This window comes from Herpailurus yagouaroundi, unplaced genomic scaffold, assembly GCF_014898765.1.
Source record: "Herpailurus yagouaroundi ecotype Mexico unplaced genomic scaffold, PumYag 77, whole genome shotgun sequence".
Lineage (NCBI taxonomy): Eukaryota > Metazoa > Chordata > Mammalia > Carnivora > Felidae > Herpailurus > Herpailurus yagouaroundi.
The window spans coordinates 43,596,214-43,600,998 of NW_024412388.1; the positions used below are offsets into that span (position 1 = coordinate 43,596,214).

The 4,785-nt window shown below is 40.8% G+C and overlaps 1 pseudogene; it reads left to right on the forward strand.

Annotated features, from left to right (window-relative positions):
* The first annotated feature begins 324 nt into the window (after positions 1 to 324).
* LOC121017668 (40S ribosomal protein S15a-like) lies at positions 325 to 3,523 on the forward strand (annotated as a pseudogene).
* The last annotated feature ends 1,262 nt before the right edge of the window (positions 3,524 to 4,785 follow it).

A 4,785-nucleotide genomic window follows, 5' to 3' on the forward strand; every position in this document is an offset into this window, starting at 1 on the left:
CTATTCCTATTCAGCAATCACACTGGAGGTCCTAAGCAAGTGCAGTAAGGCAAGGGGAAAAAAAATTGACACACACAAGTTGGAAAGTAAGAACTAATATTCTCTATTGGCAGGCAACATTATCATCGATGTATAAAATCCCATGGAAACTATCCCAAAAACCCTCCTAGAGCTAATAAGTGATGAGTTTATCAAGGTTGCAGGATACAAGGTTTATATAGAAAAATCCATCACGTTTATATATACTAGCAATAAACCACTAGAAATTTTTTTTAAATTTTGCCCATTCTCTTTTCCCCATCTTCTGATGTCACCATAATAGTACACATGAACATCCTGGCAGATGCTCTCAAGAGCATTAATGTGACAGGAGAGACAAACGCCAGGGCCTTATTAGGTCATGCTCCAAAGTCACCATCCAGTTTCTAACTGTGATGATGGAGCATGGTTACATTGGCAAATTGGAAATCACTGATGATCACAGAGCTGGGAAAATTGTTGTGAACCTCACAGGCAGGTTAAACAAGTGTGGAGTGATCAGCCCCAGGTTTACTGTACAACTTAAAGATCTAGAAAAATGGCAGAATAATCTGTTCCCGTGTCACCAGCTTGGTTTCATTGTACTGACAACCTCAGCTGGCATCATGAACCATGAAGAAACAAGATGAAAACACACAGGAGGGGGAAAAAATCCTGGGATTTTTTTCCTAGGGATGGAATACATACATGCAAATAAAATGCCTCAATGGACAAAAAAAAAAAAAAAAAAAAAAAAAAAAATCGGTTGAGCGTCCAGCTTTGGCTCAGATCATGATCTCAGTTGGTGAGTTCAAGCCCTGCATCGGGGCTGTGTGCTGACAGCTCAGAGCCTGGAGCATACTTCAGATTCTGTGTGTGTGTGTGTGTGTGTGTGTGTGTGTGTGTGTGTGTGTCTGCCCCTTACAGGCTCATGCTCTGTCTCTCTCTCCTTCAAAAATAAGTAAACAGTAAAAAAAATTTTTTAAAAAGATATAGTTAGATATAAATCTAACAAATAAGTGCAGAATATATATGCTGAAAACTACAAAACTCTGATTAAAGAAATCAAAGTAGATCTAAGTAAACAAAAGAGGTATACTTTATTCATCATTTGGAAGATTAAATATTATTAAGATGTCCATTCTCCCCAGATTAATCTATAAATTCAGCACAACTTCAATCAAAATGCCAGCAGGAGTTTGTTGTTGGTGGTGGTGTTGTTTTTAATAGAAAGCAACAAGCTGGTTTGAAAAACCTATTTGGAAAGCCAAAGGAATTAGAATGGCCACAATTATGAAAAAGACAAAGATGGAGGACTCACTACCTGATTTTAAAACTCACTATAAAGCTATAATAATCAAGACAGTGTGACAATAAATTATATTTAAAAAAATCAAGGCAGTGTGATACTGGCAAAAAGATATTCACATAGATTAATGGAACAGAATATTCCATATTCTATGGAACCCACATATGGCGAAGAGATTTTGTCAAAAGTACAAAACAATTGAGTGGAGAAAGGACAGTCTTTCAACAAATAGTGCTGGAGCACCTGAACATACATATACAAAAAAACAAACCTCAGCCTATACATCACACACTATAAAAAATTAACTCAAAATGGATCAAAATACAAAGTTGCGACTTCTGGAAGAAAATAGAGAAGAAAATACTTGTGACTGCAGATTAGGTGAAGAGTAATTAGATATGATGCCAAAAGCACAATCCATAAAGAAAAAAAATGTTAAATTGGACTTGATAAAAAATTAAAATTTTTGCTCTTCAAAAGCCACTATTAAGAGAATGAAAGGACAAGCCACAAACAGGGAGAAAATATTTGCAAATCATATATCCAACTAATGACTTGCATTCAGAATTTCTGAAGAACTCTCACAACTTAAGAAAAAGAAAACAACCAACGGTTTTAAATGGGCAAAAGATCTGAACAGATACTTCACCAAAGAAAATATGCAAAATAAGTACATAAAAAGATGTTCATCATCATTAGTCATGAGGGAATGCAAATGATAAACACACTGCAATACCATTACACATCTATTAGAATGGTTATAATTTTAAATTTACAAATAAAATTTTAAAAATATCAAATGCTGGCAAGGATGTGAAGCAAGTGAAACTCACATAAATTGCTGGTAGAAATGCAAAAAGGCACAACCACTTTGGAAAAGTTTGATATTTTCTTACAAAGTTAAACATAATACTTGCCATACAACCCATACAAGCCAGCAACCTCCTTCCCGGTATGAAATGAAAATCTAGGTTTACACAAAAACCTGTACACAAAGATTTTTTAGGAACATTGTTTGTAATCCTCAAAAATAGAAAACCAAATGTTCCTCAACTGCAGAGCAGATAAACCATGGTAAATGCACAGAATGAAATACTATTCAGCAGTAACATAAAGTTGACTATTGACATACATAACAACATGGATGAATCAGATGTATCATGCTGAGTAAAAGAAGCCAGACTCAGGGTGCCTAGGGTGGCTCAGTAGGTTGAATCTGACTCTTGATTTTGGCTCAGATCATGATCCAGACTCACGGTTCATGAGTTCCAGCCCTGCATCAGGCTCTGCACTGACAGTGAGGAGCCTGCTTGGGATTCTCTCTCTCTCTCCTCCCTCTCTCTGCCTCTCCCCCACTCATTCCCCACCCCACACTCTCAAAATGAATAAATAAACCTTAAAAAAGAAAAAGAAGAAGAAGCCAGACTCAAAAAACTACATACTGTATGATTCCATTGATGTAACGTTCTGGAAAAGGCAAAATTATAAAGAACAGATCAACAATTTCCAGGAGTTAAGGGTTAGAAAAGATCTGACTACAAGAAATGAGGCAATTTGGGGGAGGAAGGGCCACGATAGAACTGTTCTGTATCTTGATTGTGGCAGTGTTTACACGACTCTATGCATTTATCAAAGCCCTTAGATCTGTACACAGTGAATTTTACTGTATGTAAATTAAAAACAGAGTCAAGTTGGTTATTCCTAAAAGTGGAGTCTCTTCTAAATGACGCCTTAGGCTCATCAAACTCTCTCTACAAATAGAAACTGATAAATGGCTTGAGAAGTCAAGTTTCTCCCCACCCCCTCCTTCTCCTTTCTCCTCTCCTCCTGTTTTTTCTTACATGAATGATGGCACCATCAAGCTGGGATCCTAGGGGTTATCCCAGGCTCCTTCTCTCCCTCCACCCACATCTAGACTCCAAGGCCTGTAATTCCTACCTCCCGTGTACTTCCTGTAAGTGCTCCTTCTCTCCATCTCCACACTGTGGCCTTCACCAGGCCTCATCATCTCTAGTCTGTATCACTGGACCAGCTTCCCATCTGGGTCTCCTGCCTGGCCTCTGCAATCCAACCTCCTCCCTGCAGCCAGAGTGGTCTTTCTAAATTACTAATCCCACCATGTTGCTCTCCTGGCTGAAAGCCTTCTGAGTGTCCCCAGCTCTTTGGGGGCAGGAATTGTTCTATGTGCCACTCTAGCCCTGGTACTGAGCACCTGGTATGTGCCTGGTGTCCAGGCACACTCAGTGAATTATGGTTGAATAGATGCATAAGTTAATAGAGTGAATTAAGGAGTTGCCAAAGGATGTGAAGACCCTCCAGAAACTCATTCTGAGACATCAGAAGTAGTGTATGCACATTCCCATCCATCTTGATCCAACAATATTGACTGAGCACCTACCATGCCCAGGATCTGTTCTAAGGAGCCAGAGACTCATGGAGCTTCCAACTGGTAGTGGACAGAAAGTATTCAACTAATCATACAAATCCATGCACGTACGTGAATCATACAATTGAACAAAGATATAAGGTCCTGAAGGAGAAATGCCCCATGTGATGAGAGGCTGTGAAGTAGGCAGGGGTGTTGGGGGCTTGATGAAGTCTAAAGGGTCACAGAAGGCTTCCCTGAGGAGGTGATGATTCAGATGGAATCTTGGAGGAAACAAAGTCGCTGGTCTCAGAGCTGAGGAAGAGCTTTCCAGCAGATGGCCGAGCATGTGCAAAAAGCCCTGAGATGAGAGGAACGAAGATCCCTCCAGGCAGCAAAAGAAGGGCAGTGTGAATGGAAGCCAGTGAGTGAGGGGAGGGGAGGCCCCAGATGAGGCCAGGGAAGGGAAAGGGCTGGATCCAAAATTGATGAATTTTAGGCTGGAGACTGACATAATCAGACCTGTTCTGAAAATACCATTCTACCTGTTGTGTAGAAAGTGGACTGAGAAAGAGGCAAGTGCAGATGCTGTCAGGATCATCAGGCCTAGTCCCAAAGAGCAATGCTGCGGAGCCTGGACTCAGGTGGCCAGGGTTGGTGGGGATGGACAGAAGTGGCTACATGCAGCTTTATTTAGGAAGTTAACCTGACAGGCCCGGGTGATGGGGGCGACAGAGATGGAAGGGAAGGGAGAGGTCAAGCATTTGGAAGTTGCAGTTTTCAACTTTGGAACTTCCCCTGGGTGGCCCAAGGCATCCCTCATCCTTAATGGTGGTTTCTGAAAGCCACGTTGCCGCAATTACCAGGCCACTAAGTTATACCCCTTCCTCACTCTCATTACTGGGCAACTGCTCTCCCATAAAAACTTTAGTTGGCTTTCAGCACATCACTGTATTTGTCAGGAAACAGAACCAGACAATATAGTAGCCTCTTAAGTAGTCTCCCTGCTTTCATTCTTACCAGCCACCCCCTCTCCCCAGTCTACTTTCCACAGAACAGATTGAATTTTGAAAAAACATAAGTGGGCCCAAGT